Genomic DNA, 23,223 nt, shown 5'->3' with positions numbered 1-23,223 from the left:
TAAAAAGAAGAACCTTAAATATGCAACTCACCTTCAGGACTTGGTACTGCTTGTTTACCTTTGCACATTTTGTTAAACTTGACAGACAATCTAGAAATATCATCTCCACTTACTTTCAATTCCTCATTTTTATACTAGCATTGTGCTTTTGTGTTGGGGGCTATGACATATGAGGAGAGGCAGCATGATAAAGGTGAAGACTGAGCTTTGGATCTGCACAGGTTTGGTATAAAAGCAGAGTATGCCCTTTACTAGCTGGAGATTTGGTGCACAGTAGCAATTCTAATCTCAGATTTTTTTTTAATTTGTAAATATAAATGAGAAATAAATAGGTAACATTTGCTGGATGCTTATTATGAGCCAGGCACTCTGCTAAGCACCTTACTATGGTATCACATTTAATCTTGATAACAATCCTATGAAATAGATAAATTATTATTCTCTCCATTTTACAGATGAACAAAGTGAGACACAGAAAGATTAGCTCAACTGCCCAAAGTTATTCAGTAAATAAGCTAGGGTTCAAGCCTAGGTATCTGATCTAAAGACCACCCCCTAACTATTATTCTATAATACCTCTTATGTTGATCATCTCCATTCCTAATAATAGGTATTAGGTAAAACTCTACTTTAAGATGAAGAAATTGTCATTGAGAGAAAATAATACATTCCCAGAAAGTCAGGACCATTAAGTTGTATGGATCTTCAACTCTTCCCTGTTCTAGGCCCATTTCCTTTCTGGATGGAGGTGGTAAGCACTGGCCCCTCCAGTAGTCTGAAGGACACAACCCTTGATGGTGGGTCAGCAGGAGGACAGGGGCCATGACGCTCATCAATTTCATTTCATGCCTTCCTTGTTCCAAAAAAAACTGAAAGTGGAGTTATCAATTAACACACATTTTTCCATCTTCCTTTACCTTTCACTAAATTCTGTACATACATTATCTCATTTAAACCTCTGGAAAACGCTGATGAAAACAAGATTCAGAGACCTTAAGCAACAGTCCCAAGGCAACAGGTTAAGTGTGGCTAGTGCAGGGGAATTTGACTGCAAAGTCTCCACAGTGTTTACCTGATTTAGTGTGCTGGTTTGAAAGTACTGTGTACCCCAGAAAAGCCATGTCTTTTAATCCTGGTTCAATATTGTAGGGTGCAAACCCTTTCAATTATATTAGCACCACGGAGAGTTGGCACTCCCAGCTGTGGGCATGACCTTGTGATTGAATTATTTCTATGAAGATGTGGCATGCCCAATTGTGGGTGTGCCCTTTTGGTGAGATGGAGACATGACTCCACCCATTCCAGGTGGGGCTTGATTAGTTTACTGGAGTCCTTTAAAACAGGAAACATTTTGGAGAAAGCCAAGAGCAGATGCAAACACTTGGAGAAACTTGCTTCAGAGCTGACAGAGCCAACACAAGACCCACACCTTTGGAAATACAGGGCCCAGCAGATGTGCCTTGTGACGTCCCATGGGATGCTAAGCAAACCAGAACCCAGAGTTGTGCCCCAAGGGAGCTAAGTGAAGGCCTACATATGCCAAGTGAGGAACCCACATAGGAAACAGAAACTGAAAGCATTAGAGCCCAGGAGCAAAGAACCAGCAGATGCCAGCCACATGCCGTGCCAGCTGACAAGGTGTTTCAGATGGCATCAACCTTTCTTGAGTGAGAGTAACTTCTTGCGGGTGCCTTAATTTGGACCATTTTCCATGGCCTTAGAATTGTAACTTGCAACTTATTAAATTCCCTTTTTAAAAGCTGTTCCATTTCTGGTATATTGCATTCCAGCAGCTTAACAAACTAATACAGTTAGTTATAATGGTTCTCCTTTAAGTGCTTGAAGGCAATATGAATGCAGTAAGAACTGTGTCCAGTAATGTGATCCTGACACCCCCACACGCCCCAGCTTGGAAGCTTCTTATGACATTGCATCACTTATAGGATAAAGAATAAACTCTCTTCATGACATATGCGGGTTTCACCATCTGTCACCAGCCTAACCTGTCCAGCCCCGAACTTCACTGCTGTCCTAGCCAAACCTCCTACACTCATGTCATGTCTTTCTCCCTTCATCCCTCCAGGCTTAGCTTATGCCATGCCTTCTGTATGGAATGACTCTTGCCTTCTGCCCTGTTATATGCCTGGAAAATGCCTACTACCCTTTCAAAGCCCAGTACAGTTATGATTCTCTGGAAAGTTCCCCCAAGAGCCTATCCCATCAAAAGTGATTGCTCTACATTTTGTAAATACAGAACACATTCCACCATAATTGTTTGCTTACAAATCTTTGTTCCTACTAGAATGCATGTTCCTTGAGGCTAGCAACTGTTCCATTCATTTGAATGCCCACCACCACCTAGCTATATTCAGCTAGTCCATGAGAAGAGCCTGCAAATGGAGTTTTGTTATTGTTTTTCAGTTACAAATATTGTCTACTATGTGCCAGAGCTTTTATCAAAATACTTTGCCTATAAAAACACAACTTGTGCTATCATTTTCCTTACACGAGGAATGAAAAACTGGGCACAGGTAAAACAACTTTCCCCAGATCAACCAGCTAGTAAGTGGCAGATGCAGTGCCTAGAGCAGAGAGGGGAGCTCTAGAGCCTGAGCTCTTGGCAACTCCGCTGCAGTGACCTTTGTTTATATCTTAAAGGTGGATTAAATGGACAAACTAGCTACCCGAAGCTCTCGTAGTCTTAGAAGTTTGCTTGGTTTGATTCTATAACTAAAGAGGACAATTGGGGTACCTCAGCAGTAAGAGAGCCTGGTCTCCCATTTTGCCAAAACAGAAAGAAAACTGCATTCAATTCTCTTCCTCCTTAGAAAGAGTATTGCTGCACCCTCACGTCTCCATGGTCTTGTTATGTCCCCGTGATCTCCTTATGTCTCTGTAAGTATTTGAAAGAATGAAATTTTACTGCGCCATGGCATCACTGAGGTTTGTGACAGCTATTGCTTTTCTTTACACCACTTTAAAGGTCGTGTATGAGTCTTAGAAAAAGTATAATCAGATGTAGAACCCCAGGTTAGCTGGAAGGTGATAAGTAGGGTGAGAAGGAAGGAATTGTAAAGCACACTCCCTCTGGTCACCTTAGGGAGGTAAGTAAATAGGCAAGCCCAGTTAATTTCCTCCAGGTGGCTCCTAATGCAAATAGAAAGACCAGGAACCTTCTCTCTTTTATAAAGTTGCACAGCAAAGAATGCATCTTTGGATTGATTCTCCATGTCAACTATGTACCACTGAAGAGCAGAACTGGAATGTGAGCGAGGATGATTTTTTTTCTCTTTGAAGTCCATGGAAGCACTTCATTGCATTCTCAGTCCAAGTCAATGTTTTTGAACCCAAAACGTGGTGCTTTTGTCAGTGAGAGAAAGAAAGTTGGCCCTCCCTCAAGGAGATTCAAATCTAATAGCATCATGTAATCTACAGGCTGTAACACAATATGTAAGTAAATTATGGCTAAAATAAGTCTAAAAGTAAAGTGCCACAGTGGATCATGAGGAGGAGAAATTCTCATGGAAGAATGGAGAATGCTTCATGGATGAGGTGCCCTTTTAGCCTTCCATGATTGAAAGGCAAATGAACAGCTTGATCTCATTAATTCTCATAAGCTTATTAAATAGTTTGGAACCTGGTAAAATCATACCATTGCACAGAGGAGGAGAATATTGAAGGAAATAGAAATCTAGGAGGGGTGCAGAGGGTATAAATGATGACAGACAGCATTTAATAAATGCCTACAAGATACCAGATGTGTTACATATATAACCTAATTCATATTGAAGCCCTACAAAGCTGGTGTATTGGCCCATTTTACACTTGAATAAACTAGGGCTCAACAATGCTAATTAATTTTCCCAAGTTCACAAAGTTCCTAATTGCCAGAGCCAGGATTTGGAGCTGGATCTAACTTTATAGCCTTGGCTTATTCTTTTTCATTATGCTGTCTATAAAAAAAAAAACATATGAATTGATGTCATTCTTCAAGGACATGAAAGGAATGTATAAACAGCACAGTCATTTTCTTCAACAAAATCTTTTAATTATGACCCAAATCACAGCACTCCAGTGATAAGCTGATTGTGAGTTCACCTGAAGTCAGAGCACTTCACAGCAAGCTCAGCGGCAACATTTTGACTCTTTTTCTATTAGCAAATAGAGAACCCTAGGAACCTATGTTTTATCCAACTTAGACCAAAGCGTTATGGAGTGACATATTTATAAGGATGGCAGTAGGAATTGAAAGAAAAGAGAAAGGTAGAAATCATGACTTAATATCTCCAAAACTTCATCTGGGGACCAACTGTTATTGCCTTTCTAGAAATAAAGTACATCCCTTTTGAGAACTGTTTTAGGGGCATTTAAAGGGAGTTTAAAAGCTCTGAAGGAACAGGTTAGTGGGATTGTGTGTCTGGGATTACGGTGTAACTTGATGGGTTCAGAACTAATTCTGCAGCCCAAAATGAAGATTCCATGTTTCCAGTGACACTCGAGATTCATTAATGGGTTGTTTTTCATAAGTAATGTGATAACTCATCCTATTTGTTTCCCAAGATGGATGATGTTTCTAGCACTACTTTTAAAAATGTGGGCCACAGTGACTCAGCAGGCAAATTTCTCGCCTGCTATGCCTGAGACCTGGCTTAGATTCCCAGTGTTTGCTCATGCAAAAATAAAAAACAACTTTGTAATAGTCTATAAAGTACTTTGGAATTACCTGGCACAAAATATTCTGTTTTTCCTTTTTCAAGAGACTCTGAATCAAGCAACAGCTTCATAGAACTTCAATTCTTTATCTGTTTTTATTATATCATACATGTATGATAGGAAATCTCTGAAATATAGCATTAAATTGAGCAAAGGCTTCCCCAGTTCTACATACATCCCTATTCCCCACCGTAACAGAAGAAAATATGTTAGAAGATTCCAAGTAAAAGAACCTACTAGAAATTAGAAGAGGAAGACATAAGGATAAGAAAAAGGAGGGATGTCTTGGAAGAAAGCATATTTCCAGGAGGTCCTATGAAACACTGTTTTAATTAAGTTCAATATTCCTACTTAAAAAGTCACTCTTGACAACAATATATCCCAGCTTGAGTTAAATTCTAACAGCATAGCAGCCAACTTTATCGCATGTAGAAGCAACAAAAACTCACCTGGAATATGGACTTCATTCATTCATTCATTTTCCAACTGAGAACTTACTAATTTTATCCCTTGTTTTTCAGTCTTTGCCCAGTTCCGAGCAACTAAAATAGAGGGTTGAGCAAAGGGTAAAAATAATTTATTCCTCAAGATTTATAGTTAATCTATTGGTTAGGCTGTTTTGAAATTTGTCACCGATATGGGTATAACTTCTGACTCTCTCTGGAATGGATCATTTATTTGCTTAAAAAGTGTAGCCATTGTGCTCTCTAGCACAGAGCAGTAAGTATATCCCATCAGTCTAATGGAGAAATAGAGGCATTTTAAGTCATTTTCATCAGAACCTTAATATCCAGCTGAAGGAAGTTTGGCTTCCTGTGTTGCCTCATTAAAGAAAATGGAAGAGATGGTGACTTACCATGACAAGGTAAATATCGGAAGACAGATACAAAATTTTTAATGAAAATCATTCAGGCTTGCCTTGTGGGACATTTAGTGGATATATTCTAAGTATTTGGTTCATGCATCAGATGCGTCCTGATGGCTAACTAATATTGTGGATTTAAAATTGGGGAAGAGCGAAGAGTAGAATGCTAGTGATCAATAGGGCATTTGCAAGTCCAAAAGACACTTGAAAAAGGCAAGGCTTTCAGTTTTCCCAAAGTATTGCCACATTGCTAAAGTTTCATCTCAGCAAAGGGCACTCTCAGTGCCAAAGGAGGGCCTTCGATAACCCCCTCAGTAAAAGTGAGAACAAGACCTTGGAGTCTGCTGAGAAGGACACAGGAGCAGAAGCTCTGACCATGCTAGAGGCCGGTTGTGCCCGTGAAATCTGAAACTCCAGGAATTTAGGAGGAGGTAGCTAATAGGAATGTTTGAGATATTCTTTGAATCAAAATGGTTCTGTCCATTTGTCTCTTCCTCCCACGTTTTTAATCTGCAGCTCCATGTCCCTCCTGGTCAGAGCTTTTTGCCAGTAGGAGAAGGCAAAAGCCAGGCAGATCCTGTGCCACTTTTTGCTATGTAGAGAGACGACCAGGGTCAGTCATATGGCTTCTTGAGTTGAGAGGTCAGGTGGGCCCAGAATTTTGGAAAAGTAACTCTTGATGTGAAATAATAGCCACTCCATTTTCTTGGGAGCAGCTGGCCTTACCTGGACCCCTGCACAACCACGACCTCAACGAATAATGTGGACCCTGATACGAAGCTGGGTGCCAACACTCGTCAGTTTCATAACTACTATATTTCTCATGTCCCCCATTTCCATGGGCCCAGCGAAAAGTGTGCAAGAAAGCAACCGCCTGTATGTGCTTCTATTTACTCAGTTTTACAGCGCTCGTACAGCCCTGATTAATCCTCCCTTCTCCGTGACACTGAGGCAGTAGCATTCTAATGCCATCTTTATTATTGTTCAGCAGATACCATACTACTGCATACAGAAATAGTGTAAATCATGGAACTAGTGTTTGAGGTCCATAAAATGCAAGGTTATGAATATTTCATTACTATACATTTTATTTCCCTGTCTATTCTGCATCTCCCCAAATGTTGTTTGTTTATTTATTGGTGCAGTGTTCACGAGGAATACTTAATTCTTAATGTGAGGTGTGGACCAGATCACCAACCCCAGTCTTGTGGCAAGAGCTGCATTTGAAAGCAGTGATAGGTTGGTTTTGCTTTGTTTTGTCTTTCCTGGGTTTTTACAACACACAAACATGCGCCTTCCAGGTTGCCTCTCTAGCAAGAGTTTCGTCCTTTTGGTCACGATTGTGTTCATTGAGAAGCCCCACCATTGGTCCCCAAACATTACTCCTGTGAACTATGGCTACTACATATTTAAATTTTTCTCAACGCCACATTGTATCCATCTTTGGCTAAAGTGAGCAGTTGGACTTCGCTGGCAGATCTTGGCAGTGAAAGTCACATTGTGCAAGTGCAATTAGCTTCCTTCTCTGAGCTGGTGCAAATGATTTGTATGAATCAGCTGGTCCTGCAAAGGATGCAGCCATTATCACCTGCTTCTGAATTTCCCTTTAACCACAAAATTCATATTAGTCAATAGCCAGGGGGATTCAGTCTTAGCAAAATCAGAGTCTGAATCTTCTGTACTAAGGTGCTGACTTCTCTCCTGCTATAGGGCATAGCAGATATTAATACAACTCTTTGGTACAGGCTGCAAAATATATAAAATGTCATAATTATATCTGCAATTCAGCAATGAAACAATTTTCCCCCTTTCTTCACTGTCATCAGCATAATAGCAGCCTATGGGATTTGTATTTTCTGGCTGTGAGCCCTTTTATGGGCTGCAGAAAAAAAATACAAGCAGGTTACTTTCATAGCTCTGAGAAGGCCTCATGACAGAAATATTGCTTTTAATGTTATTGTCTCTTTCTAGCTTGTAACCGACTCTCTTTGGCTGGAGAGGCTTCGGTGCTGATGCAGCAACACCTATGTTTTTCTGATAAACCTCTGTGTTTCCTTCCTTGCTTCCACCGCCCATCCAGATGGGGAAATAATTAACCAGCTTTCAGGATAATGCTATATTATCTATAGATAAAGGGAAGACATGTTGGGGAGGGGGCTTGTCAGGGGGGAAGGAAGTCAGAAGAAAAACCTTGGAGACATAAAAGAACAGAAGAAAGATGCATTCCGAGTGAATCTTCACATCTCGTTTATTTTGCTAGCCAAGACAAATATCACAGCTCATATCTAACATTTGAAAAGCAAGGCCAAATAAGATGATGGATTAATAAGTCCAAGGACAATAATAGAGGGAAAATATATCACAGAGAACGGTGCCTGTGTCAATCTGAAAGGGGCGGGGAAAAAAACTGAAGTAGAAGTGAGGGAAAACAGTGCACATAGCGACCTTAAATTTGAAAACCCTCCTGGAGTTATGCTAAATATTAATTAACGTTACCCAAGCACCCAGTGGTACTATTACTTGATAAACAGGTATCTTTAGAGCATTTGAGATTCTTCTGGCTATAACCTCCTCTACGGGCGTCGCGGGTTGAACACCAGGCGAAATGTTCCCTCTGTAATTATTGGTAATAATATTCCATGCACATTGCTCTCTCCGTCATCATCTGTGATGAAGCTAATCCAGCACTTTCTGCATGAACTGTTCTAATACCCAAAGCAGCAGGATGCAATATTATCAAGCATGGGTTTACCAGTGGAAAACCTAATGTAACAGAGTTCATTTCTAGAAAATAGGCGAGGGACGGAATCTGTTAGACTCAGCCATCGAGACGGACACCTGTAACACACTCAGGGGGGATTCGCTCAAGTGCCCGTTTCTCGGAAGGGTTTCATGTCAGTCCGGGAACCATCCTGAATATGGTTCTAGAAAACTAAGAAAATGTTCTTCAATCAAGAGGCGGATCTTTTAACGAGAGGTGAGATGATCTGAATTCTGTTGTGAGCCCAGTTACAAACTACTTAAGTGGTAATGCCCTGCCATACCTCTGTGACTACATTTCATAAGTCGTAAGCTATGGCATATAAAAAGGAAACCCTCTAGGAATAAATGTGATTTTTAAATTGGTAAGCAGTCCAGAAATCCCCCAGAGAGAAATACTTCCTCTATTGTATTTTAAAACTAAACGAACAAACCAACAGTTTTGCAAGCAACAAATCATTATTTAAATAGAATTGCTCAAGATGTCCCAGAAAAGAAATTAACAGAAGGAAAAGCTTGGAAGTTACTAAAAAGGACTCAGTTTAAAATAGCGTATTTTTGATAGGGAGAAGAAAAACTTTATGTTGTAGAATCTTCTTGAACTCTAAGATGAGATCATGAGAAGACCGCAGTTGGGCCCACACTCAAGAAAATATAATGCAGCATATGAAAACTCAAATGTACAAACCAGATCAATTAATGGGTGATTATTCACACTATAAAAGGATTTATCACTTTACAAATGGATTCCCTGCAGGGTTCCATTTTAATAACTGAGCTCTCTCAGTGTTAGGAGTCACTGCCAATTAAAAGTCAATCAGAAGTGAAGATAAAGTGCCTCTGAAATTAAAATGCATGTCAATGGGAATTCATCAGTAGAGTTACAAAAATTCACATCACATACAACCATGTAGGCGACGCAGGACTTATTTCTCAAGCCTTTGTTGAGCACCTACTATAAACTCAGCTGAAGAGTCACTGCCGGGGGACCTCAAATGAGGAATAAATGGTCCCTGTCTTGGAGAAATCTACAGTGTGGTTGCAGTGTGGAGTGGGATTGGGGCATCATCAGCATTTTAGGTGGGGCAATGCTTTCTTGTGGAAGTTGGTCCTGTCCATGGCAGGATTATAGCATCATCAGTTCCCACTCACTAAATGCCAAGAGACCTCCCCTCTCATTGTAGAAGCCACAGATTACCTTACACATTTCCCACCATCTGTTTTCACCATCACCACCCCACATTCATCAGTATTAAGAACCTGTGTGATACTCAGAGAGTCTGGTGTCGGATTTTCTGAATCTTAGGGCTTCAGTCCTGGGTGGTCATCTTAGATTCTTTTCATTTGATGAGGGGGAAACTAAGGCCAGAAGAAATGAAGTCACCTGTCTCTTAGTGTCCACTCCATGGATATTTCTATGGAACAAATCTCTTTGGCGAAAATGAAGACATTTGATGTCTAATCACTAAACTCAACTTCTTTCTACCTCACATTCTCTCTAAATTTTCCATGTTTTCCTTTTTAATTTCTTCTTCTTTTCCTCATCAGGTTCAGCTTCCACCTGTTCTCTGGAGCCTCTCTTCCCAGAGCTTTGCTTCTTCCAATGGTAGGACTTGAGAACAAGAATGGAAATGAGTGATGGCCAGTGACTTCCAATGGTGGAATGGGACAGGTCCTCTAACAAAGTAAGGAAAGTCCTCTGCAAGGGGTTTAAGAAGGGGAGAAGGTTTGAAACAGTGAATGGGGTTTTGAAAGGATTTAAACAAGAGTAATAATAGAACTTCCTTTTTATTGCCTTTGGTTCTATCAAGGTTCAGCTGATGAGATTGCCTATAAAACTTTAATTGACTTAATCAGCATACTATCATTATTTTATTCAGCAGTTTTCAGTGGTTTAAGAATATGAAAAGAGAAAGCATTCTTGGAAGTCATTCATAACTGATGAATGGGTAAATATAAAGATAATGATATTAAAGATGATGATATGAAAACAAACACATTGTTGAAATGGCTGACCATGAGGTCCATACTAGAAAGACAAAGTGACACAAAGGGATTCTGGATCCCCTAAACTGAAAAGCTTCAAGGACCCAAAAGGTTTTGGACACGCTGTGGTGAGAGAGTGCAAGAAAATGGGGCAGAAGTTTCAAGGGGAAGGTCAGAGTTTCACAGCTCAAATGTGCAACAGTTTTGTGTAATTGTGTTGTCTCTGGTACGGCCAGCTGGTGTGGTTGAGGCCAAGTGAGAATGAAGTTATTAAGATGAATGTTAAAGTCCCCAAAAATGGTATGTAAAGACAGAATGAGACAGGTGTTGAAGTCGTTTTTGTAAAGTAAATGGAAGTGAAATTTGAAAAGAATGACTCAAATTTCCATTAAAATACCACTGGGACAAACGATTACAAGAAGATATGCAACAATTCTCAACTGCCTTCATAATAGTGTAGTGCATTTGGGAAACCTAAAATAAAATTTCATTTACTCATGGAATTTATATCGATGCTGTTATTTTTCAATCAATAGGTAGGTATTTTGGATGCACTGTGTGCATAGCATAAACAGTGAATAACAACCCTGTATCAGGTGCTGTATTAAGCACTATAATACAATGGGGTATAGACAGGAACTTGCCTGTCTATAGACAGGTTCATAGCTCAGTCAAGCTGGCAGAAAGAGATTCGGTTTCAATAGTCTACATTTCATACTAATGTAGTTTTATGCTCAAAGAACGGATTCTAATCCAAACTATAGAGTCATGGAAGGCTTCCTGGAAGAGACAGCATCTGAGTTGGGACTTGAGAGATACATATGAGCCAAAGAAGTCCAAAGTGATGTTATATTGCCTGCAAAGGAACAACAGGAGGAGAGGCTAAGAAGGAAGAAAGAAACAACACACATAGAAAGAAGTGAAAATATGGAGGTATTTCAGGAAGTTAGACTGTGAGGGAGGGAGTGGCAGGCACTGAATGGGCAAGGACTTCTTGAGTCACTCTAAGGAGTTATCACTTACTCCTGAGAGCATAGGAAGCAATTAAGAGGTTTTACACTGGAGGACTGACGTAATCAAATCTGCATTTTAGATAGCTATTCAGTGAGTGCATTAGCCGAAGAGGACATGCCTGGGTATGGAAAGTCCAATTATTAAGTTGTGCCAGTGAGAGAGGGAGAAGACTAGAAACTAACACCCAAGATTTCAGGCTCATGCAAATGAAAAAACTGAGCCACAAATCATATATTTGAGAAGCTGGGTTGGTGAGGGAATAGGAAGATGGTTTTGTTGTAGGCATATAGAGTTTGAGGTGCCAATGGGATGTGCAAGTGAGTATGGTCAGTTGGTAGGTGTGAAGTGGAGCTGGAAAAGGGCTATAGAAGTACTCTTCCATATAAATGAATCCTTGGGAATGATAGTGATCCACTAGAGCCAAGGAGAAAGTTGCAGCAGGAATCCTGAGGAGCTATATGTAAGGACTAGTTGCTGATCTAATGATCTAAAAGATAACAGCAGTAGGGGCTAAAAGGATATGAGTGGCTTTCATAGATGTTGTAGAAGTTACTTCAAGCTCTCTATTTGTGAAGCCCCGGGATGTCTTTAATTACAATAAATGCTTGGTTGACCCAAGTGCTTTAGAAAGTAATCTTATTGTTGAGTTTTCTATTTAGGGGATAAGGAAGCCAGTTCAGGTGTCCCAAAAGAGAAGACACTTCTAGTTACCAGCAGAATACACTGCAAGTGAATCTAGCTTGCTACTGTTCAAGGAAATTTTCTGCAGCATGCAATCATTTAGAGCCTGAGGCTAAAATGCTGTAGTGTAAGGAAGACTTGATGGTGCAAGCTGTAAATGGATAATTTTATATCAAAGAAAACTCTTCATTGACCCCAAGGTATCTCAGCCTAGTTCAATAATTGACTCTTCCTCATTGTCCTCTATTGGACCTGCAATCTGGTTTGTGCAACCTTGTCCATTGCCTTAGGGGACAGCCTATGCTCTCTGGAAAACTAAGATATGCTCTGTCCAGTTTTGAGCAAAAGCACCATCCACTTAACTTCCTAAACCCAGATTTCTAAATCTCTGACTCCACTCTCACTAACTCACCCAGTGTTCTCTTCACCACCTGAAATGTAAAAACTAGCCATTTTGAAACTTTACTTCTTCATTCGATAAGAACTTGGATTTGGGGAGTCCTCAGTTTTCTCAACCATAAAATGAGGATAATTGTAACATCCACCTCATAGAGTTCTTATAGGGAATAAGGGAATTAATACACATAACATGGTTGTCACAGAATCTGGCACATGATTAAAGTTCACTACATTTTAGCTACCATTCTTATTATTACTGGAATTTAAACCCCAGCTTCCTCATTCACCTAGCTAGGGGATAAAAGGTAGGCCACTTACTTTTCTTGAGCCTCAGTTTTCCTTATTTGATAAAGGAGGATTTTGATGCCTGGCTCCTTCCCAGAGCTAAGGGGCACCAATGGGAAACAATAAGTAAAGTATCTTGCCATTTATGGAAATGTAACTCTTTTGAAGTTTCCTTTAAAGATAGTGACTTGCCTAGATATTATCACCAGAAAAACCAACAATGATTTCAGGGACCGCTAACTGGGTTGTAGAAGAAGTGGAAAATCAAAAGTAGGACTTATAATTTTGTCACACAGCTGCCTTAGATAACTGATATTTAAAGGGTACTTATAGATTCTCTAACTTTTATTTCAGGTTAAGTTCTCAAAAAGCTGTGCTCCTGGATCATGAATACTTAGTTCCCAGTTAAATGTCTTTTCTGAATTATTTAATAATATGAAGCTATTACAGTTAAGGAATAACCTAAGAGATGGCCATGTAAAGCATGTTCTACTTCATCTATGAAATTCTCTTTGGAAATATCCTCCATTCCTGTGTTCAGCATTTATAGGGAACTACACAACAAATATCACTAAAAACCTAGTGTTAGAACTAAATTCAGTGCCTTTTAATATATAATTATGATTCTACCTATGATACAATGAGCACTATGTCACATATTATTTCTCTTTCTTTATTTTTACCTTGGGTTATTAAAAGGATTACACATGGCCAGGAGCTGGCCAGCTGGCAGAGATTCAGGTCAGCTGGGTACCAGCTACTCATTTTTCCATCTTATGGCATGTCTGCTTCTTTGTTCTGCCTGTCACTCCTGTTGTCTTCTGCTTCCTCGTGGTTTCTACTCATAATTCACCTGGCCCGGGTGCTTCCTCGTGACCTTGCTTCAACTTCAGCTCCCGTCACTAACTGGACAACCTCTTTCTTTCCTGCAGTTCACATTTCTGAGGGAAAGGATGTGATTAGCTCAGGTGAGCCCTTACCTACATCTGCAGGTGCAGACTCCACGCCTGACCCATCCCAGCCACTGGTAAACTGGAGACAGAGACCCTGGGAACAGGGGTCCATGCCCAGGCCAGCTGGGGCAGGGTGGAGTTGCTTACCCAGAACATGCTGTCTAGGCAATTTCCCTTTACAGAGACTCGCTTTTTCCCCTTTTATTTGTATGATGTTTTTGTTTTGTTTGTCTTTTTATGGCATATAGGAAGTGATCGAGTCAATCTCTAAAAGCCTTTTTTGGAATAAGGATGATATTTTTTAAAATGAAGGATTATATTGACTTAAAAATCTTTTGGGGTAAACACAAATTCAACCTTGTAATTGATTTCTCTTTTGAAAAGCGAGAATGAAAATTCCAGTTGACTGAGAGTTTTTAAAGATTCTAATGGATTGAGATTTCATGCTAACAAAAGGCACTCCAACATAATCCACAAATAATGGAGTACCACTGTCAGTGGCACAAGATGCATGAGCCATTCATTGTCTATGCCTTTCCAGGTCCTGCCAGTTTAAGTCACTTCCCAAAGTGGAGCCTTATGTGTTCCCAGTGATCAGGCAAAAGCAGTGGTGTGCCAGAGTACCCACACAGGAGCTAACTGTTAAACTTTCAGGAATCTTCTGAGCTGTTTATTAAACATAGCCATTATGAAAATTAAATTATAAAAACTCACAAACAATTTGCCTGAGAAGCAGAGGTAATAAATATTCAAATTCTATTATTTATGGATGACTCAATGGATGGATTAATATTTCTGCTGTTGAAGTTACTTATACCTGTTGTATTTGTAAAGTTTAAATACCACGTGATGGTGGCCACTGTGCACTGCTGCCCAGCCCTATTCAGTGACATCATGCTGGTAGTTTGAAGTCCCAAGTGATGGGAGTATTTGCACCTTGTAAATAGACAAATGCTATAAATCAGGCTTTTATCCCCTCAGAGAGCCGGCTGTTAAACATTTACCAACATAACACTGGGCATTTGTTTTACAGATTGAAAGTAAGTCTTAATAATTTGCTCGAATTTGCAACATTTTTAGGGTTGAATGAAGGATAGTTTTAGAAGTTTGGGAATCATTGCTCTAACACTGAGTTACCCATTAAATTTGTTCACCCATAACACAAGGATTGAAACATGAGCACCTCTCCCCCTCCGTATAACAACAGTCTGACTCCTAATTTTCTAGAATCTCCCAGGATGAAGTTTGGAGGGACTGGATGAGAAAGCAAGGCCTCAACAGCTTAAACACATGATCCCACACATGTACACCAGTACAATATGCTCACCCTAGAGCAGCAGACATTCACCTAAATGCTGGAGTTTTTCTTGACTTACATTTAGATTCAGATGTGTTATTGTCTTACCCTCAACACTTATTCTTGCATACAAGTGAAGAGGTGGGCTAACTTTTTACTCCGTATTTTTGATGTGTGATGCCCTCATTAACAACTAAGCAAATTAATCCTAATTATAACCTTTGAACATTAGTGCATGCATAGAGCATGGTAGAGAGTACTGACTGAATTTCTCCTTGATATATTTTGTCACTTAAGACATTGCCAAAGTGGTTGAATGTTTCAAGTTCTCTTATAAAATAACTGGACAGAGTGACAGCCTGTAGATTAAAAAGTTATGACATAAGCACACTTAAAAAAGATATGGACAAGTATGGGGGAGGAGGGAGCTTTGTAAATCTGGCAAACTGATAAAGTGGGTCTGGCCTAAGTCAGTTTGATCGGCACACTAAGGAGCTCCACAGGCAGATCTTGTCGTAGTGGAAGAGAGAAGCAGGCACAAGCTTGGTCAAGAACAGGGCCAGGGAGGGGCGATTATTAAAACATCAGAGCATCTGTCACTTGGAATAACTTCTGGCCCTATCCCCCGCCCCATGTCTGAGTCCTGAGAGGTGCTATCAGAAAAAATGGATAAAGATGCTCAGGAAATCCATTCAAAGATTTTAGGGCAGATGCAGTATTGCTCGAGGAAGCCTCGAGTGCAACAGAAGAATAAAGAGAAGAAAAGCATGCCCCTCATTTCCACAACAGGATCCTGAGCAGCTGCAGCATCTCATGGGTTCTTGGGCATTAATGGTGGAAGAGCAGTGGGGGTGGTAGCCTGCCAAAGCAGCAGCTGAGCCCATCAGGGGCTGCAGTCCCACTGGTCAGAATGGTAGGGATGGGCAGATGTATCAACACCCAGTGGCAGACAGAGGTAGAGCGAGTCAGCAGACATGATTCCATCCACCAAGCACTGGGCACTGGGAGCTGCATCAAAAGAACAATACCAAAGATGATGCCCGGTAACTAACCTGACCCTCTTCTGAGTTCATCAGATGTGCTACCTCTGCATTCTGAGAAATTATGTAGAAGAGAAAGAACTTTCAGAGACCTAGAGTTGTGCATTAATAGGGGGCGATAAGAGTTTTCAAAGTAAGTTGCATTTTTTCCCTGTCCTGTTGGGAGATTCCTGGTGCAGTAACAACTAAAACAAAGCCAAGAGCATATTTTCCCCCCAGCCATCAAAATGTTAGTCATTTGGTGCCCTGGAGGTACAGATTGGTCCTCACGGGCTGTGCCGGACTTTGGGCTACTTTCCCAAAGAAGAGAGGAGCGGTTTTGCTAACTTCAGTGGAGTCTGTAGAGGCCTTTGAGAAACTGAGCCTTCTGGTTGTGATGCCATGAGAGCGCCCACTTTCTAGGTGAAGGTATGAAGATCTCCATCATTGGAGAATTTGGGTAACCCCATGGACACTTGACACATGAGCCACCCTGGCTCCTAGAATGACAGACTCTGTTAAGAGATAAGCGGATGGCTGTTTTCTCCCAGAGTACTGATGAGACTGTTGGAAGGGCAGAGACTATGGGAAACCTGGAATGGCTCCAAGAGGGCATAATTAGGATGGAGAAATGAGCCAGTCCTGCCAGTACCAGTCAGGGCGACTGGCAGCACAAACAGTGTCTGTGCAAATTACAAAGTCACCCCCTTCGGGTAGCCATAATGCAAAGACACAGCTTTCTCAGTCTTCCTAGGGGCACGGCTTTGCAAGCAGGGAACAGAACCCCAATCCCTCTGTGCATTTGTGCATTGCACAAAATTGTGCAACCCTGTAGGGCAGCCCACCCTCTTGTAATGTGCTACAAAAGTAGGAATTCAGTGAATGAGCCTGTCTTAGTTTCTCCAGGCAGCAGTAAAAAAGTATCACAAACTGGATAGTTGAAAACAACAGAAACTTATTGTCTCACAATTTTTGAGGCAAAAAGTTCAAAATCAAAGTGTCAGCGGGGGCTTGCTCCACCTGAAACCTGTAGAGAAGAATCCTTCCTTACCTTTCACAGCTTCTAGTGTTTGCTGGCAATTCTTGGTAATCCTTGGCTTGTATACAGATGTATCACTTTGCCTCCTCCATCTTCACGTGGACTTCGCAGTGTCTTTGTCTCTTGTCCCCTCCTTTTAAGGACAGTGGTTATATTGGGTTAGAGTTCACCTTAATTCAGTTTGGCCACATTTTAACTTACCATATCTTCCAAAGCCCTATTTCCAAATTAATTCAGTTCACAGGACTGGGAGTTAGGACTCGAACATCTTTTGGGGGACTCGAATGAAGCCGTGAGTGAGTCCCATTTAAGAACTAGGGGTAAGCCTGGGAGAATATGTTCTTGGAGATGTGAGCCAGAGCCTTGGCCTGAACTGAACATAAAGAGAATGGCTGAGGCTGTCACCTGGGGAATAGCCTTCCATCTGGCCAGACCGTCTATGCATAACATTACTTTTCAGCTCTGAACAGCTGTCGGTCGTAAAAGGCACAAAAGGCCTGGAAAAGAACTTTTTAGAACAAGAAGGTGTCATATCCATGCCTGAAAAAAAGCAGGCCTGGAAGAGACTCTGAAATGGATGGAGGTCATCTCTTCATGGGAAAGCTCAGAGACTCCACTGGTCTCGTAGCTGCCATACATAGTTTCTGGGACATAAGCAAGGGCAGCCCCACCCACTGCAGGGCTCAGCCCTTCTGCAGCAGTGAACCCCTCAGGGGGAACCCAGGGAAGACGGAAACTTCGGTAGGAATGATGTGAATACACAGTGGAAAGCGAATTGAGAGAAAGCTGGATCCACTACTGGGGATCCGCCATGTCTGTTCATATGGGGACACTGGAAAGAATGGGCCTATCAAACTTATATTTGCCTGACTCCAAACACAGAAATCTATTTATGGAGAAAGGGAGCTGGTCACCAAGCACCCTGCTTGTTCGAAGAGAAGGATTCTGAAAGCAGGATGGTGATCACCACTGCAGTTTGCCTCCTGGCCCAGATCCCAACCACTCAGGGTTAGTTCTTGCTGGGGAAGGGGGCACTGTGAATAGGACCCTCACCCCCTTTCATTTAACTGTGAGATAGGGGATACAAGCAGCCAAGTTTTGAGTACCTCTATAAGACAGAGACTCAACAGGTGGCATTCTCCCCTCCTTTACAGAAATCCCATGCAGTGTAGGGCCCTCAGGGGCTCTAATTCATCATGGAGATGCAGGTCGCTGGTACCCTTTGAAGATGGTAATACTGTCCAGAGGCAATGAAAGGACCCACACCCAGCAGAGGGGCCCAACCTGGGGGTCCAGTGGGACCAGCAGATGCAGCGGTCACCCTGGTACAGCCTGGGACTGAACGTACAGGATGATCATATTCAGAGCTCCAAGGTAAGGGGCAGATTTTTCTGTAAGCGTCTGGCAGCCACACTTTGGGAACTCCAGAAATGACTGACCTGAGGGGGGGGGGGGGCTTTGTAGGGCACTAGGGTCCGGCATACACCAGCCACTGTGAAAGAGCAAAACACTAGTGAGACCCGGTAGTCTTACTGCAGAGGGAAACAAACGATTTCTCTGACAACTGAGGGATAGGTAAAAACTAAAATTATATCCATAGTCAGAAATGGTTTTCAATAACCTAGAAGTGTTTCAATTTTTGGGCTTTGGCTCTAAAACTGAAAAATAGACTACTTGAATAAAAGGGCCTAGTTCCTTGTCCCTCTGGCCTGTCTCCGTCCCCTGAACATGCCAAGCTTGCTCTTGGCCCAGGGTTTCCGCATTGGCTGTGCCCCCTCTCTGGAATATTCTCCTTCTAAACCTCTGCATGGTTGGCCCCTTCTGTCATTCAGAGATCAACTCTAAGGCCCCTTCCACACGAGAGCTTCCCTCCGGCTGCTTAATCCATTAGCCCTATTCACCCTCTTCATGTTATCTAGTCTTATGTTTTTTTATGACACGTATTATTAGGTAAAATTATCTTGGTTTTTGTTTTTTAAAGTTACTTGTCATTTTTTTTTTCAACTACAGACTTTATTTGGCCTTCACCAATTTTTACACGTGCTCATTTTTTTTAGGGGGGTCATGGTTCTATGAAATGGTGCCACATGTATAGATTTGGGTAGCCCCCACCGCAATTAGGATGCAGAAGTATTTCATCACTCCCAAAGAAATGCCCTCGGCCTCTCTATGATCATGCACTCTCACCCACCCCCACTGACCTCACCCTTTGCCACCCGTCTGATCTGTGTTCCATCATTTTAAATCTGCTCTGTGCATGGATTATATACTTGTTCTTCATCTGTCTATCCCCATCAAAATACAAGCACCATAAAAGCCAGGGCATTTTTCTATGTGTTCCTAGCCATATTCCCCAGCATATTACTGCCTGGCACCCAGCAAATGCTCCATAAGAATTTGTTGAATTAATTAATTTTAAACATTCATTACCAATGTCGCTTCATCTGGGGGGAATTACTCAATGTTAAAAAGATAGATCAATGTTAAAAAGATATTTCTACCTCCTTGATCCTATTCATTGTCTAGGTAAATGGGAACTAGGAGAACTTCTGCCTCAAACTTAGCATGTAATCTTGATTTATTTATATGTGTTGACAGATCATTTTCAAATTCATGCCTCTAACATCTTTGTACACTGACAACACTCATCATGTATTAATACTTTAACACTTATTTTTCTAGAACATCAGATCTTTCTACCATTCTGAATTCACCTTTTCTAACCAAGTGCTGTTAAAACAATATAACAGGAATGATAATCTATGGTCAACAATGTTTATGATAAACTTTTACTACATTAGCAACACTAAAACCATCTATATACTTTATGGAAACTCTGTTCCTCAAAATCATGCCTGCTCAAAAAATTAATTGTAGCAAGAGACTCCGTTTCCAACAGAATTCAAGTCATGCTCTTATATTTTAGCCACTTTGCAAATCCATTGGGACTATGTCTAATGTTTTTCAAGTCCTTTTAGGTGGCTAGTTTGACATCAAAGAGCCTTTAAGAAACATTGCTGAATCGTCTTCATTGGAAAGTTTTAAGAATGGAATAGCCTGGGCTAAAAAAAATAAAATAAATAAAGAATAGAGTGGCCTGGACTAGATGAGGTGTCATAGCTCTTAAAAGCTGAGACGTAAACCAATTCACCCTTTTAAGATTTGCTCTAGCTCAGTGATTTTTCTATCTTTGGGTAATAATTAGTCCTCCAACCGTCAAGTTTTGCTCTTAAAAACAAATTTACCTTGTGGGGAGAAAAAAAAAACTGTATTAATCAATTTATAGGTTCTTTTTCTTTTTTTCCATTAAGAATTCAGCAGAGTGACTAATTTCAAAGAGAAGTTTAAGACCAAATAAGGCCAGGGACGTTAGGGGATATTTCCTCATATGCTTTTGCTGTTTTTCCTTTTCATGTAAATATTCCCCTAGTAACTAGCATGGGTTATCTCTGAAATTCATTTACTGCCATTTTGCTGTATTGTCCAACAGATTGTTTCTAGTACCTTCTGATGTGTGGCAGCTGTGTTTTAACAATTCCAAGTGTACCATATGAAAGTAATCAAAGACATTAACACACTAGTGTCTGCAGCTCTGGAGGTATTTCCTGCACATGGTACTGCTATGGCACGTGAAGTTGTGTGTAAATGACTGTTTGCTTTTTGTGGCTGGCTGAAGTGTTCTCTAGATATATGTAGTATCACCATGGTCACAGCTATGTTCAAGGGGCAGACATCCTAAAATCTGCATCCAAGTGCCTTTTTGACAGAGCATAGAATATAAAACGCATTAATCTGTGCAAAGTGATCTATTAGATTCCCAAAGGAGGAAATAAAGTTTAGTGTTTTCTCTGATATAGTGTACCCTGGGTAGAGTACTAATAGCTAACTACATAACATCCTAATGTAAGCAGTTATTGGAAAATGTTTCACATACAGTATTTTATTATAGTAAGATCATGCTGTAGTTAAAGTAAATATCCCTGGATCCCCTCCAAAGCTAAAAGAATGTAGTTAGGTTACAGAGTCTGCTCATTCAGCAATTGTGCCTCACAATAAATTAGGGTTTTGAGAACAGGGTTGCTTTGTTTACCACAAAAAATAAAAATAAAAAAATAAAGAATAACCTGAAGAAATGATACTTTCAGAGTACTGTTTGTCAATAGAGGAATATGCCATGCAATTTTGAAACAAGAAATAAGAATATGAATATTTTATTACCTCACTGATTGCAAATTCACTTACGTTGTTTAAGCAAGATGTCCAAGGATAAAGCTTAAAGAGGAAGCTCCAAATGTGGCAGATGCTGTCATAAGTCATATTTTTAGATTTAAGTCTAGTATATCATATATCCAATTTTACAGCATGTTGGCAATGTTTGTCAAAAAAATGTAAACTCTTTCACTGTTTTACAGTGTATTTCAGTGAACACTAATATATATATATAATAGAAAACCTAGCATCCTATTTTAGCAGTCCACCTTGCTTTCCCTGTTGGATGAGGTATTCTTGGGAAACATGCCTTGGATAAAGGGCTCTGGCACCCTGGGATAAGGGGCATGCGGAGGTTGCATGTATGTGACATTCCATTTCTCCGCAGTGACCACTACTAACTGAGCTCAGCACACCTAGCCCATGTAGAACTTTCACTCTTAATTAAACTAGTGACACCAAAAGCTTTTAATGATTCCCCGAATTCTATTACAAAGTGCAGGCTAAATGTGAGAGCTGGGGCCCATTTTCAGGGAATAGGGAAGAAACATTTTCCCTGCCGCTTTGTCCTTCGCCTTCTTTTGGCCTCCGACAGGATTGCTGTAGGCACTGGGCCATGTATAACCTTAAACTCCTTGCTGAAGGAATCCCTTTGGCATATCAAACTCCAGAATAGAAACTTTTTCCAATCTAGAAAAAACAAAGGTTTAAACTTTCATCTCTACCTCTCCAAGTCCTGACTCTCTTCTGGGTCCCCACTTGCTCAACTTCTTTGTCTAGATAAATAGAGAGAAACCATGAAATAACTTTTCCCCTCTCCCTGTAGCACCCTGAAAAACTGAGGCTTTGTCAACCCTTAAAAGAGTCTGCACTGATTGAGCACTTATCATTAGCAAGTGGCAATACAGAAGATTTCGTTTTAATCTAGACTGAATCCACTTTCTTATAACTGGGTATGAACGTCCCTAACAGGGAGATCAAAATTCATAGATGGATAGATAAATTTTTTTCCCTTTGAAAGGGAAGCGTTAGGGATTAGGACAATAGTGAATCATTGCAGTTCTACCTCTCTTCTTTCTGAGCCTTGGCTTTATCTGTTTTTCTGAAGCGAAGAAAATTAGAAACAGTTCCTGAAATGATGCCATTTGGATCGACTACTTTAATTTACTCCACAAATTCTTTTGGGGGTACTTGGTTTGTGCAAGGTGCTATGCTATGCAGGCAAGTTACACAAAAAGAGGAAACCAAGAGCCCTTGCCTCCAGGAGCTCAGCGTCCAGTGATGAGGAAAGAAGGGGAAGACTTCCAGCCTGAGGGAAAAGCTAGGCAAAGCCACGAGGGGGAATTTGTATAGCATACATGGAAATAAAGAAGTTGATTGATTTGGCTGGAAATTAAACTGCATGGAGAAATAATGAGAGGGACAAGAAAGGGGCTAGGTTTAAGAGTGATGCTGAAAGCGAATCATCGGTCCAGATAATGGGGCTGTGACCGCCAGGCTAAGGGCCATTGCTTCCTAAGGAGTGGAGGGCCTGGGTGCCTTGGAGAGACACTGACGCAATGAGATCAACATTTCTCTTTCCTATTTACTACTAAGGAGGTATTTAATTTTAAAATGCAAAAATTACTCAGGAGCCCTTTAACAGCTTCACCAACATCACCCACATATCGTCAGAACCCAGTGTTTTTAAAACTAACATAATCACTATAAAAAAGGCAAAAAATCATTGAAAACCTGAATTTTTCACTTAGAGAAACTATGTGTCTAGGTGTGGTTAGTCTTAGGCACAATCATGGAGTACAAAATGTTTGTGTATTAACAACCCTCCCACCTCCACTGCTTCCAGCTACTGTGCCTTTATGTATTCATCCTCTGTCCCAATCCCTCCAAGAAGAGAGGGATTAGCTCTCCACATTCACCAGCGAATAGTCAGTGTAAATAAAACCTCAGTGTAGGTAAGGGGCAGGGTAGTATATAGAATTAGTGTTATAATAAGAGGGCTC

General features: G+C 40.8%; 1 long non-coding RNA gene across 2 annotated transcripts in view; it reads right to left on the bottom strand.

The window, feature by feature from the left end:
• LOC143661141 (uncharacterized) overlaps window positions 1-23,223 on the bottom strand; it is a 47,054-nt gene that overhangs the window by 2,698 nt on the left and 21,133 nt on the right. Inside the window, exons 2-3 of one of the 2 annotated variants that reach the window (XR_013164416.1) lie at window positions 17,024-17,144; window positions 13,557-13,644 (exon numbers count right to left, since the gene is read on the bottom strand). This is a non-coding gene — a long non-coding RNA (uncharacterized LOC143661141). Of the gene's footprint in view, window positions 1-13,556; window positions 13,645-17,023; window positions 17,145-23,223 lie in introns of those variants that run through there. The other variant, XR_013164415.1, reaches the window with a different exon arrangement.

Source organism: Tamandua tetradactyla, chromosome 2 (genome assembly GCF_023851605.1).
Source record: "Tamandua tetradactyla isolate mTamTet1 chromosome 2, mTamTet1.pri, whole genome shotgun sequence".
NCBI classification, from domain to species: domain Eukaryota; kingdom Metazoa; phylum Chordata; class Mammalia; order Pilosa; family Myrmecophagidae; genus Tamandua; species Tamandua tetradactyla.
Note: the sequence above shows the minus strand (reverse complement) of the source record. Positions and strands in the feature narration are given on the sequence as shown.